The sequence below is a fragment of the Vidua chalybeata genome, chromosome 5, assembly GCF_026979565.1.
Source record: "Vidua chalybeata isolate OUT-0048 chromosome 5, bVidCha1 merged haplotype, whole genome shotgun sequence".
NCBI lineage: Eukaryota > Metazoa > Chordata > Aves > Passeriformes > Viduidae > Vidua > Vidua chalybeata.
In genome coordinates this window covers 17470024-17484674 of record NC_071534.1, presented here as the reverse complement: position 1 = coordinate 17484674, position 14651 = coordinate 17470024, and the positions used below count along the sequence as shown (strand labels likewise).

Below are 14651 nucleotides of genomic sequence, written 5' to 3'. Positions count from 1 at the left end.
ACAGATAAAATGACAGTCAGATATATAGTTAATACCAAAACCAGTCGTTCCTATTCACCCCCTCGAAGGAGATTATACTTCTTTCATTGCAGCACACAGAGGCACCAAGCAGAACTCTGTCAATCTTCAGAAGAAAGAAGATATTTTTAAGGAGACAGTCCTTTCTGATGAAAACTCTGAAAGTAATCTTTTGAGCAGTAACTCCAGGGGACATTTATCATCTGTACATATGCAAGATTCTTGCTATCATATAGCTTGGGGCCTATCATTACAACCTGTGACATTGAGACCTGTGAGATTGTGTGATTAGTTATTTCAGTTCTATGCAGTAGAGCTACTGGTAGAGAAGAATAATGCAGATCCTGGTGACAGTTTGGGAGGATGGGGCTGTCATCAGCCTAGTATTGGTCTTCTGTGTCCCAGGAAGTTAGCCAGTATCCATGATCTCATCATGCTGTTTCCATCAAGCAAAGAAACCATACAACTTGGTTTATTTACAGCTAGTGTGCCTAAGGACTTGTTTCCTGGATTACTGTAGAAACAGATGATCATAACCAGTTTCCCGACTCACTGCCTTACCAGTCAGGGGATACCTAACTCTGCTCCGTGTTCAAGTGCACCAGTGCCTCTTAGGTAAGCTGTCCTTTCAGACCACTGGGTTTTGAAACAGTGGTATCCTGTGTGGTGAGGATCTACTCAATACTAGCCTGCCTCCAGCATCAGGTGGCCAGAATTGTCCACTTGTATCTAGTGCCCTCTACCAAGTATGGTCATTTCAGATGGGGATTCCTGCAGCCACTTGCACAGTCCTCCTCACTTCTTCCTTGAAGATTTACATGTTTGGAATTATGACAGTTGAAGTCAGACTTCTCTGTAGCTGTTATGGTCCCCTAGCCTTTTTTTTAGTATTCTCAGAAAGGAAAAATTCTCAGTTTGCATTTTTGGGGGATAAAGGCTGAGGGAGACAGTGGGAATCACCTGAGGAACAGGGAATAGGTTGAACTCAACTTTGTTACCTGGATGCCTGCATCCAGCCTAAATCATCTTATCCTATTACCTGTTTTTGTCAGGGATCCTATGATGTGAGGTGCCGGCTTTTCTTCTGGTGGAGACCTGGTCTGGGACCAAGGCCTTTTCCAGAATCCTGTATCCTGTCTATTCTCAACTCTGGGACCCAGTATATCTGGGCAGAGAGAAGAAACAATTCTGGCCCCCTTGATTTTTTGAGGCACTATTTAGACTTTTTTTTTTTTTTTTCCAGCTGCAAGTGACTGACCCCGATTCCTGCTTCTGTGCTGTAGACCATCAGTTCTGGGTGACACAGACCAACACTCCATGGATTCATGATGTTCTCTGCATCTGATAAGGCCAGCAGCAGTAGGTACAGGTGCTTGTATATATGTGAAGATCTTCGGAGTTGCTGTGCCGTGAATTTTCACACATCCAAGACTGTCAGCATGCAGCCTTTAAGGCCAAGGGTGTAGAGGGACAGCTATCAGCTTACATTGATGGGTAGCAGCCTCAGTTCATCACCGAGGCTGTCACAGGAGGGGTAGGCACTGTCATGGTGCTCACTTTTTATTCCATCTTGATGTGCCCCATGTCACCACACACCTTGTAGTGTCCCAAAGGGAGTATTAACAGTTTTAGTTAAATGAATTCTCCAGTTGCTGGGCCCATGGCTCTACAAATTATTAGCCTGAGGTGACAGCTCACCGAATGAAGAAAATGGAGTCCTATACCATTATAACATAGGCAGTAATGAATGGTTGAATAGGATGTTTGACCTTCTCTATGGGCATTAATGCAGGCAATGTTGGGTGTGTGTTGGATGCCTACATAGTCAGAAGTTCTCTTTGTCGTCATGGCCAGATGAGGCTTTTTCTGTCTGTGGACAATAACTTTTCTAGCACATAGCCACCAATCTGCATTCCAAATGATGCAGCTTATCCTAATTCTCTTTCTGGCTGTTTCTGACCATCATGGACATTGCACTATGCCTTCAGGTCCTGTTGACCTACCATAATATGCATGTTCAGTCAGTCACCTGTAACAGCATCCCGGCTTTGCTGACATTTCTGTACCCTGTTCTGGACACCACAAGACAGTGAGGCCAACAAGGAGCCATTTAATCAACACTGGATTTGCTGAAGTCAAACCTACCTTTGCTCAGCCCAGCTGCATCACCAGTATTGGGTGACTCCTGAGTTGGAAGGGACCCACAAGGACCATCAAGTCCAACTCCTGGCCCTGCACAGGACATCCCAAGAGTCAGACCATCTGCCTGAGAGTGTTGTCCAAACACTTCTTGAACTCTGTCAGCCTTGGTGCTGTGACCACTTCCCTGGGGAGCTGTTCCAGTGCCCAGACATCCTCTGGGTGAGAAACCTTTTCCTAATAGGACACCTAAATGACCCTTGGCATAAAGTCATAGTTTTGCCAAATACTCATCTCTTCATTACCCTCTCCCAGCATCTCTCTTCTCTCTGCATCCCCTGAGCTGCCACAAGGAACAATACAACTGAGACACAGAACCTCTCTAATGTATTTGAAGATGAAAATATCTGGGAAAAGTGGCATTAGTGATAGCCCTATTCCCTGTGCTTTTACTTCATTCGTTTGTGGACTGTCCCTTTGTTGTCTGTGACACTGAGACAGTGTTCTCTGCAGAGGCTGGGCTACAACAAAAAAAACTGTTAGGCAAAAGATGGGGCCTAAGAAAGTTGAGTCATGCAAGAGACACCAGTCAGTTTATAACAAAAAATGTACAATTAATTCCTTCAGGTAGCAGTCTGTCCTTGGCCTAGGATAAGAACATGACCAACAAGCGCACAACAGCCTGCAGGTTCCCTCTTTGTCAGCATGAGAAAGCCTGGTAGCACATCAAGCCCAGGGTTCTGACTCCTGACTGACATATGGGCTGGAGCAGAGGTGTCCAGCTGCTTTTTTTTTTTTTTTGCCAGGCGAACAAGCCATAACTCCACAAGAGTTTAATGTATTTGCACTTAAAGGGCACAACAAATGACAAATGGCCTTGTTGTAAACCCACAGAATACAGTCACAGATTTCCCTCTACTCAGGCAAACCTATCTACAAGGGCCAGAGGAAGCCAAGATTTTCACTGTGAGCTGCTTTAAGCTGTCCTTCCAATAAATGTTGCCTTACTGTAATGCCCAGCCTCCGTCCTTGGACTGGGAAAGCTGCCAGGGTGTGGCCAAAGCTCTAGGTGGACATTTTCTCAAGATGATGAGGGAAGAAGGACAGAACATCATGTGCTTTTCTGAATTTGGTGCTTAATAAGGAGTGAGGAAAAGGCCTAGCCCATGCACAGCCAGGGTACATATTTTACATTTTCCCACTGCCAGGGCAGAGAAACACAATCAACACTTGAATCCTGTCACATGGCAGGTAGAGGACATACTTACAGACTTGCTGAAGGATGGAGGCTGGTCAGCTGAAGATAGCCCTGGCTCTGAGCTCATAATCACCGTGAAGGTGAAAGAGAACTTATATTTGAGCAAGGCCTGGTCTTGAGGTCAGGTTTACAGCTAATGTATGGAAAAAACAAACAAACAAACAAAAAATATCAGAGCATGAGACATTTTGTGGGTAGTGTGTGCCATTAAAATGATGAGGTTTGAGTTTGGGTCAGGCCTAACATGAGGGCAAAAATGGGCTGCTGGGCTTCAAAGCGGTTGAGACAAATGCCTGCATTGCAATTTGATGGTAGATTAAAAGATGCAGCTGAAGCGTACTAGAGGTCTTTTGCTTATTGCCTCTTCCTAGATGTCTAAGTAAAGGAGAAAAGAAGGTGGCAGTTTTCTTTAGAATATAGAGTAATCTGACAGAAATCTTAATGTTTCTTCCAGCCAGAGGGTTGAATTATTGAGTCAGCTGGCTCACTTGGAAACAGCTCAAGCAAAAGAAATCTATCTCCATTTGCATAGAGTAATTTGCCAAGGGTAGGTCTCATTTTATCAGGAAGGTGTGGTGGTGATGGAGCAGCAGGTTAACTTCAGTTGCTGTAAGTAGGTATTCTCTCCCAGGACTGTAAATATTCAGGCTTAGCACATGCTTTTCCATCTTTTGAATTAATGAGACTACTAAATAAATCGGCAGAGGAGCAGGTGACCCTAATGCTGCTGGCTCTCAACTGACCATGGACAGCAATTTTCAGAGCTACTTTTAAGCTCGTTAACATCTCTCTTCTGTTTGCCCCCGGGCAAAGAGCTATTCTGGGGGACCACAGCTGCATGCTAACAGAACTAATTTTTCACTTTAAAGTGTGTCTAAAGAAAACATTTGTCTTAAATTAGGTGGTCAATGCAAATGTACAATAAATGCTGTAGTGAGCACCTAACTCAAACCCAGTGAGAACATTTCCAGCTCACAGGCTCTTGGCTTGCTGGTGAAATAATTCGTACTTCTGTTTTAAGGAAGGCTTTCAGGCCCATATTTCTGTGTTAGAAAAGTGATCCGCTTTTCTAACGTCATGCTGCTCCTTTTTCAGAATCCTTGACAGTATAAGTAATATTTTCCTTCTCTACCATTTCTTCCCCTGCACCCTTTTGGTGAGTTATTTGTAATACCATCTGCTTCACCTGAAGGAGAAATGAGATGGACAGAGAGAGACTCGGTGCTGTTATCAACCCTGAAATTTTCCTGAACAAAAGCAGGGGCTGTTAGGATGTTGTGAACTAAGGGATTTTCAGAACTATGCCTACAGGGAGCCCAGCTGGTGACACTAACCAGTGCCTCCTCTTTGCCACATTGCCATTAAAGTGAATCCTTTTGCTGGATATAACCTCTCCATATGCTCTTGTGTGTAATAAATGGTATCAAAAGTTCTGACAGAGCTTGCAGTTGAAGGAGGCCATGGGAGGTGGGTGGGGTTTTGTCTTTGCTTTACGTACATTTTTTCCCTGTGTAAAGGACTGGAAAGAATCTGTGGAGAAAAGATAGGAATCATGTGTTTGGGAGGAAAATAGTAGTGATGCTTTGGTGACAGTATTTTTATGTCATAAGGTGTTTAAACAAAAAATGCATCCTTTAGGAGAAAACCAAATATTTGTGGACACTGCTGCTGTTAGATTTGGCCTCAGTGGTGACGTGTATTTTTAAGAGTGAAAGATTTATTTTTTTACCTGCAGTAACTTAATGTTCCAAGTAAGTTTATAATAGCACTGATTAACTGGTACCATTTAGTTTGAGTGAAATATCAGCCCTGATGTCTCTCTGTACTCTTTTTTGCTCTAGACACTTTTATCAGTCTTGGAGCTATTTAACTTTACTTATTCTTTTCATAGGAGGTGGTACATGTTCTAGCAATGTCCCATTGAACAAGCATTAAGGATTTGAAGCTGCATAAGTGAAGTTGAGGTATTCTGGGTAGTGTTAAGATATCTGTGGAATAGCAACAAAAAAGCTAGAAATGTCCCATTGTTTTGTCTAGAGGCCATTGAAATGGAGTAGGGCTTACTAGCCACTTCACTAGCATGTAGGCCTTCTGGGTAAGAAAAATAAATGTGCTTATTTATGATAGCACCAATACTGTAGAACTTTGACCCAACTGTAACACATGGATCAAAGAAGTGGCATGTTATTAACTATTCTATTATCTACATCAGAGCAAGTTAAATGGTGAAAGCCAGGGAACTTAAGTGATTGAAAACTTATTGCCCTGTGTATTTGTAGTGGGCAGTTTCCCTTTTAGTACTAGGGGCTGGGAAGTTTCTTGGCATGTGACTAGTTGAGCTTTTGCCTTTATATGGATACTGTGTTAAAGATGAGACCGTCTAGGTAAAGCGGATCCCTGAGGGTGCTTGCAGCAGCTCTCAGTAGCATGAGCAGTAAACTAGATAATTGGTGTGTTGGTTCTCATCCAATAATAATTTATTTCCTGGGAGCAACTTCAAAGCTTAATCCTAGAATTAAATCCCCTATTCCTCCTTGGGATTTTAATTTAGTTTTGAATGCTCTGATGGATCATCTGCTAGAACATTAAAGACAGCTTTCAGACATAAGGGTGATTTTTCTGGCTGCTGTATGCCCTGTATGGAAAATAGGTGAATGCAGGTACTTTCCTGAAGAAACTCTTTTTTCGCTTTTCATCATGATAAGCTGGCAAAAGCCACACTTTATCTTTTACTGAAAACGGTTTTTCAGTTTCCTTTAAACCGTGAAGGCAATCTGCCTAATCCATTTTGCAGCTCTTCCAGTGAAGAGAGTCATCACTTGAATCTGGAGAGAACTAGTAAGATTTTCATCAACCAGAAAGTTGATTTTAGTAAAAAACCCCAGATAATCTGTTTGTCTTGTTAGGGTTGGAACGGGATGGAGATGACTGCCAGGAGGGTTGCAGTTTCCCATTCATTCAAGTGTGTCAGGACACCGTATCTTCTTAAGACCAGTGAGATGGGACAAAATCTCCAGCCACTGGAGTGATCTTTGCACCCCAGAGGTAGAGAAGAAAAGCATCTTCCTCAGAGTCATGCAAGGCAGTGAGTGCTTCAGCCTTTTCTTTCTGCTTCTGAGTGGCAGGGTAAAAGGGTCTATGGCTAATGTTTGTACCATGCTTTGATGAAATACAGTACAGCATTTGATGATAATTACTATTTATTATTAGATAGATGTAGTGCCTTTTGACAGATAGGTTCTTCAGTCTGGGTGTGCTATAGGTAGAAGAGCCATGCATCATCTTAGAAAAGTGACAACGTCAGTTTGAAATCCTGTCTGTACTTCTGCAGTTCCAAAATAACACATTTCCATTTGAAAGAACAAACTCCACAGTTTCTTAGTTTAATGTGCCCGTATTTCATACATAAATGACCATCCAGGAAAAGAAATTTCAGTAAGCCTGACATTCCATACTCAAAAAAATAAAACCAGTCTATAAAGACACAAAGAAAGCTATTTCTCCTTTAATCTACTTCACATTGTTTTTGATTCTGCATGACAAAAAACCAGTCTGCTAGTTAGGATTTCTGGGGCAGACTGACCATGGCAGAGACAGTAGGGGATGCTGCAACTATTGCAATGTAAAATGATGAGAGCTCAGCTAAGTGTCCTGGTATGACAGCTGAGACAACATGTGTAACACTTCAAAACAACCGCAGCAGTGTTCACAATTCCCTTCTGCTGGGCTGCTGGCAGGATAAGTGTCCTTTGAGTAGCAAACAAAGTGATCAGTCTCCTTGTGCCCAGGTGTCCTTGCAAAAGACTGATGAGATCTCCCCACCCAGTGGCTTCTGGCTCAATCTTGCTCTAGCATCTCTTAGTCCTGAACCATGTGCAAAAGAAAGGAAAATAGATTTCATGCCAAAATTTAGCTGAGTCCTTCAGCCAGGTGGTTGTACCACTGTTAGATTTGTATGCTTGTTTCTCCATTTGCTTTCCCTTTAATTAGCTGATAAAATTTCTTCCATGCTGTTCTTTATGCATCATGACATGGCATCCTTGTTTGTGGACCTGGATGGCCAATGTTATGGTGATCTTCCAAAACTGACATAGGCGTGGTATCTGAACACCAGGAGAAGGGCATAGACCTATTCAGCCTCTTTATAATCAGACTGGCTGAGTAGACCAGGGCACAGAGCACCGTATAAAAGCAGCTGGAGTCTTGGTTACCATGCTCTGCAGCCCATGTGCAAGCACCCAACGGAGCCCTACTATGAAAAACCTTTTTATGGTGTGAATTATCCAGAAAAATTGATCCATTTAATTGATTATAAGAAATTGTTTTCCATAAACATGGCTTTTCTTCTACTAATGCAAGTGTGTCTGTGTTTGAACAGAAGACCTATGAAGTGGTAGTCTTTTCCCTTTGCTGCAGACCCCGTTTTAGATAAATGCAGCCCTGGAATTAGGCTCTGATTTTATGAAGTCAGCAGGGCATTTACTAAGGGTCAAAGCTACTGTAGGGCCTTTGGTCCCTGTCAGTGCTGGCAGAGGCTGTTCTGTTGTGACAGAATGGCTCTGCTAGATTGCATCCTCCCCAACATCATCACTGCCACATCCAGCCCTGGTTGCTTTTGATATAAGAACTTTCATTCACATTCTTTTATCTTAGGCAGGACAAAAATAATATAGCCCTTAATTTATAGTAAACATGGACCCGTTTAAAATAAATCCCTCAATTTGTCTTACAAATAACATTTAAGTGGTTTTGAATTGAAGAGATGTTTGAAAAACCATTTCCTGTCAGAGATGCTATTTGTTTCATTTTATGCAGTTTATTCATCTTAGTTGATTGCAGAAAAAAAAAAAAAGCCTACCCCAGCTAGTGAGAGTAAACCCTGCCACAGTAGTGTGCTGCTGCAGATTTTGCAACATTTTTTATTTGGGGACAACCTCCACACACATTATTTACAATAACTATTACATCTTAATATAAAAATAATTTGGGGTTTAGATGTGGTGCAAAATCTTGAGAAGATAACTCTGAAGCAATTGGCATTTTTATGTGCCTGATTTCAAACTTGTAATTGAGCCTGATTTCTTTGGTCAAGGGGAACGCACCCATTTTGTCTGAAAAAAAATTGTTGATTTGGACACTCAGGCCCCTAATCACTATAGGGAACTTAGCCCTTATAATTTATTTAAGAAGGAATTCTAAATATACATATGTGTTATGTTTATGTAAGATGTGCATGGATATCTATCAAATAGAAAGGCAACTAGTTTCACCCTTAAAAGTAAACAAGGCTTTCATGTACCATATAACTGTGGAGTTGTGTAGTTTTATAAAGGAAAACAGTTCATCTTAAGATCACAGAGAATTATAACCCTAAATATCACTGACTTGCTTAACATGATTGCAGCCTCCTGTCAGAAATTGTTCCTAGAAACACTTCTTAACCCTCCATTTTGTGTTTCTAAGTAATATGCTGGATGAAAACCTTCCTCTCTTTTTGTCAAGCTCCTTGTCCGCTTGTTTCATGCAGAAGAATGCAGGAGGACTTGCAGAGTCATAGTTTATCCCTTCTTGCCATACAGAAAGGAAAAAACATCCCTTGGCCAAATCATATCTGCTATTCCTGTATCACTATTATCAGTGAAAGGAATGGCAAAGTCAAATGACTAATCTCTTCAGCTATTAGCAGCTTCTGTATGTAAGTATCACTCTACAGTTCTTTTCTCCAACTGTTCTGAGATAATTTCAGATTACTTTAGGCTTTGGCTAATATGTCTTCCATTTTTACTGAAATTAGAATGCAAAATATCATAGTCACTTTTTAAAGCATGCCTAAAAATGTTAGGAAAATCTTTCTTACAGGAGAACAGCCCTTACCAGCACCCTCAGGAAGATCCAGGCTGTCAAAATGAAAATATTGGTGTCTGCTTTTGTCAAAGAGCTCAAGCACAGATTGGTATTGCTTGTGGTCACTGCAGCTACATTGAAAAAATATCACTGTACACACACTACACATGGAAACAGAAATTCATTCAAGCTCCAGATGGCATATTGATATGTATGCACACAGTGCTACAGCCACATTGCTGTCCATAACCTTCCCTACAGACCAGCAAACTCTATTTGGAGCATGTGGATCGATCCTGAGGTACAAACTGAGAAAGGACCTGGCGGTTAAGAGAGAGTCCACAGCTGCTGTGGTTCTTTTAGGAGGCTTTCCTCCCTCAGAAACCTTGGCCATATGCATATTTTGCCCTGCAAATACATAAGTGCAACAAAGGTCCAACACTGAGTGTTCATCTGCTCTCTGGAACACAGTTCTTTGGCATGTGGGATCCAGCCCTCCTTGCCTGTCTTTTGGGCAGCATCTTCCTCACTGCTCCTGGACATAGAGAATGCTAGGTAGGTCCAAGCAACTGTGTGTTCCTTGGAGGGTGCTTTCAGTGAGAGAGATGCAAAGGCTGGACAATGAAGTCTGCATCGGCAGAAGCCAGACATCACTGAAGCAGAGCATGTGATGTTTGGCCTGGGGTCTGATTTCCTGCAGGACAAGTGTTGCTGGCAGGGAAGCATGGGGAGGGCTTTCCTCAGTGCTCCTGTTTCTAGGGCATCACCAAGGACCATCTGAGCTCTTCCAAATCTCCTTCCAAGACTCAGACATTGGCGTGATGCGTGTTTGCAGCCCTAGAGTGACTGCACATCCTGAAGGCTGCACTTGACACTTCCACCTGGAAGGGGTTTGCTTTGTTACCCACTCTGGCTTTTCCTGGGAGGGGGCAAGACTTACCCTAGAGCCATTCTCTAGTGCTGAGAGAGGTAGGTGGACACGCTCTGTTCAGGCCACCCATGGCACAGGAGGGGACAGGGATGGATCTGTGACCACAGAGTGGATTGCCCTGCTGCAGTGAGCCTGAGAGCACCATGGGCTGCAAGGGTTCAGGCATCCATGGGCAGGGCAGGATGAGGATGAAGACACAAGTTCCTTTCTGTTCAGGCTGATTTCACGTTTCTTAGCTTCCAAGGGGCTCTGAGAATAGCAATTAAAGCACCGGGCTTAATTGTGGAGTATCCAATTTGGATATTAGCGTTATCTCTGCTCTCACTGCTTTCTTTTCCTTCGGATCCAATTCTGCTGCCTGCCTGCTGGCTGGGTGCCCGTTCCTTTCTTCTCATTATTACTATTTTATGCTTATTGTTAACACATTTTTTTTAAGCATTCCTACTCTCGGTTGCTTCCAAACATGCGGGTCGCGGTCCGAGAGGGCGCCGGACGCAGGGAGCCTCGGGTGGTACCCGCGGGGCTGCGACGGCGGCTCGGCCCGGCCCCGGCTCGGCCGGAGGCACAGGTGCCGCCTCCCCCTTCGCCCCCGCCGGAGGCCGAGACCTGCTCCCTCCGGCGGTGGGCAGGGGTTGGTCTCCCGTTGCCCGTACTGTTCTTCCTCCTCGTCTTCTCCCCCCGTTTCCCCCCCCCCTTTGATATTTCCCCCTCCCCACCATTTTCCGCGGGTATATTTAATTATTATTAATTATTAAGCTGCTTTATTAGTTCACCTTCCCATGCTTTCCCCGCCTTCGGGAAGCATTCTCGGAGCTTTTATATTGCAGAGATGTTTTTTTTTAAATGTATTTTTAGTGATGCTCTGAGCACTTCCACCTCTCCGCCCCTCGTCTCCCACCCGGGCAGTACCAGAGAAGATAATGAAGAAGTTGAGCATGTCTGGGGCGGATCAGCCTTGCAGGCAGAGAGGGGGGCAGTAGCTACTCAGAGCAACCCGAATGCTTGAAGCAGGATTTGCTGGTATGTATGTGGGTCTGGATTTTATGACAGCTCTAAGTATGAATCTTTTACCGAGCCAGAAAGGAAGGGAAAAGAAATAAATATCTGCGGCTTCATTAAATAAATGCCTGCATAGCTGTAAGCCCTGTCCGGCTGTGCTGGAGGAGGTGGTGGTGGGGACACTCCCAGCCATCCACCTACCCCTAAGAAAAAAAAAAAAAAAAAAAAAAGAAATTAAAAAAAAAAAAAAAAAAAAGAAAGAAAAAAAGCCCAAGCAAAGCCCGGAGAGCCGAGGGTTGTGTTGCCGGGGCCGAAAGAGGCGGGGGGCGCGTAGTGCAACCCGGCCCCGTGGCAGGTGAAGCAGCCCCCCGTGCCCCCCATCCCCGTGGCGGTGCGTGTGCGTGTGTGTGTGTGCGCCCAGCGCGCCCCGCGCTGCCCGTGGAGCCGAGCGCGGCGGGCAGCGGTGCCGGCAGCACTGCAGAGGGGTGGGCACGGCCCTCGCCAGCCCTCGGGGGCTGGGCCCGGGGGTGGGCGAAATGCTGTGCGTGCATGGGGAGGGGGCCGCGGGGGGGGGAGCCGCTTTCTCTCCGCGATTCACATCGCGCCCGCTTTCTCGTCTCGTATGCATGCCTATCCCGGGAATGGTGTAGTCAGCCCGTATCTGAATTATTTATAGACTCGTGCCAGCTGTTTTTTTTTTTTTTTTAATTTTTTTTTTTAAATTCCGCTTGTGTGCACTATTGGGAAATGCGTTTTGCCTTCCTTTCTTCTCAATATATTAATGTCTTTGTTGGGGAGCGTTTTCTATCCCCGTCAGATCCCTCTAATACAAAATTGATGCTTATTTTTCCCTTCAGGAAGGGGACGCTTTGAGGATAATCATGCTTCACAGAAGAACGGCACCGACCTCCAGTTGCATTAAACACAACCTCCTCCACTAGGGCTCCAGGAAAAAAAAAAGAGAGAGAGAATAATTATAAGAATAATCATTAAAAAGGCGAAAGGAATGCTTACTCTGGAACCTGCATTTGACGATCCTCACCACTCGTGCTGAATATCCTCTGAAGTGATTCTCTCCAGCTTTTGAATTTGCACCGCTTCAAGACGCAAGATTGCCACAAAGAAACCTCTATTTTTTTTACAGCCAAATAGGATTGTTTTTTAACTCATTCCCCCACGTTTGCCCCCGACCCTTATTCTTCTTATGTGGATATGCAAGCAAGAAGAGGAGACTGGACATTCCCAACATGCTCTCTCCCTTGATCTGTCCGTCTAGAGGTTCTGCTTCTACAAACCAAGGTAGGGAAATTCCTGTTTCTGTTTTTTTGCTTGCAGCTCATTTTGGTACGCGGGTTTGCCCAGGGAAGATCACTCACGGTAGAACAAAAGGTTTAGAGATGAGGCTTTCAGAAGCAGATAGAGGGAAAAAAAACCCCAGCATTCACCAGACATGTTGATTCCCTCTTGGCTCATCAAATAGGACATGAAGAGAAGGCGAAAGGGTTTGACTTAGGTACCACGTTGTGAATTGAGGGAAAGTCCCTTGTGATTTTTTTTCTGGGGGTGGGCAGGTGGGGTCGGGGGAGACACAGGAGGAGGAACACGGCTTTGGAAAGGGGTGAAAACGAAAATAATTTTTTCATCCATCCACCCGCAAATTGCCTCCTCCTTTTCACTGGTCCAGCGGCTCCTTGCCATGCTTTGATGTGAAAGCAGAGCTGGTCAGGAACAACAGGACGTAGAAACCCGCTTGTTGCCGAGGAGGGTGGTGCATTACTGAAAACCCACGCCGGCCTCTCGATCGTGAGCGGCCTAACGCGGGGGCCGGGGCCGGGGCCCGGGGAGTGGCCGGGGCCGCCCCTGGCACCGCGGCAGGAGCCCGCCCAGAGCCGGGGCGAGTGCGCTTGCTTGCGTGGAGGTGGAGGGCTATTTTAAGTCCAAGCACGTCAAGCGACTTAGCCTGAACCTACGAGGCGCTGTATTCAGGCAACTTCACGTGTTTTAATTTATCCCCGTCCCCCTGGTGCTATCAGCGGGCATCGTGGCCCCTCTCCTCCTCGCCCCATCCTTCCCCCTCCCCATCCACCGCGCCTTGCCCCTCGTGTCCCCGCGCCGGCAGCCCCTTCCCCAGCCCACTCGGGAGGGATGCAAAATGGCTATCGTGCCGCTCGGCTGTAGATACGCGAGAGATACCGGTGCATCCCGACCGTAACGTGACATGTGAGTCTTTCCGTAAGATGGTGGCAAGACAAAGGGAGCCGGGGGGTGCGGGGGCGCCGGGCACAAGGTGTTGAACGTCTCGGGGTTATTTTAAGCCTTAGCCCGTGCCCGCCGCGCCGCTTCGCCCGTCACGCGTGGGTCTGCGCGCCCCCACGCCGGGAGAGGCGGGGGCAGGGGTGAGCTGCTGCACTGCCCCCCCCCCGGGGGCGGACCACCAGCACCCTTACCCGCATCGCCAGCCCCCCGCCCAGGCTCCCCCCGAGCCGCCTCTCCCTTCCAGACCGGAAGCTTGGCAGTGGGTGGGGGGCGGCAAGAGGAGCGGCAGGCGCACCCCACAGCAGAGGGAGGAAGGGGGGGGGGGTCATCCTCCAGCCCAGCTGCGGGGTGGGGCAAGCTTGAGGCACGCTGAGCCCTTGATGTATCCCGAGCATGCCGAGGCGACGGCGCGCCTTTCCTATCGCCTCCTTTGCCTGCATCCTCCTTGCCACATTTCTGAGGGGGTTTTGTCGGCCTGTTGTTAAAAACCAGGAGCGGTTCCGCGTGAAGGGGTTGAGAGCCACCTTTCCTGACATATTCTGGCTGTGCTTCTATAAATATCTAAGGCTTCCCAGGGTATCCGCGCCTGGATCCTCCCTGCCTGAGCTCTCCCTCCCTCGCCGCAAGTGGGAGTAGAAAGTTTACCTGCACGGAGAGGAGGGCGTGTGGGAGCCTTTCCCCCGTTTTCCGAAGGAATTTCTCAGGCCTCGCAGCTCCCGGATCTTCCCAGGACCCCAGCACCGAACTGGTGGGGGACTGTAGCCCCCTTCGTCGGCCATCGCTTAGCCCTGAGAGCCCCTAAAAGCACAAACCCCGGGGGAGGATGCACGGAAAGGAGAGGGTGGGCTGAGTCCCTGCCCCTCTGCCCCCTACACTGGCTTTTGCAGGCACATCGGACGGCAGAGGGGAAGGTTTTCTCGGGTGCCTGGCCAGGGTGGCAGCCGTCGGCCGCGGGGCCAGGCTGCCCGCTCCCCTCGAGAGCGGTGCCCAGCTCTGTCTGCCCGCTGCCTGCCACAGCCGCCAGCCCTGCCAGCGGGGCGCCCGGCCCGAGCGGGTACCGCATCCCTGCCACAGCCCTTCCTAGCCATGACCAGGGCCAGGCTCCTGCAGAGGTGGAGCAGGGGCAGGTGGGACTTGGGGAGGGGTCTTAAAGCTTTGATACTCAGCCGTGGGATTCAGGAACACCGGCCCACATCCTCACTCTTT

At 46.7% G+C, this 14651-nt stretch overlaps 1 long non-coding RNA gene across 1 annotated transcript; it reads left to right on the top strand.

Moving 5' to 3' along the window:
* Positions 1–510: 510 nt before the first annotated feature.
* Positions 511–12235, top strand: LOC128788413 (uncharacterized). Its single transcript, XR_008431064.1, has 4 exons — positions 511–633; positions 1262–1381; positions 11046–11210; positions 12047–12235. It is a non-coding gene; the product is annotated as an uncharacterized LOC128788413 (long non-coding RNA).
* Positions 12236–14651: the final 2416 nt, after the last annotated feature.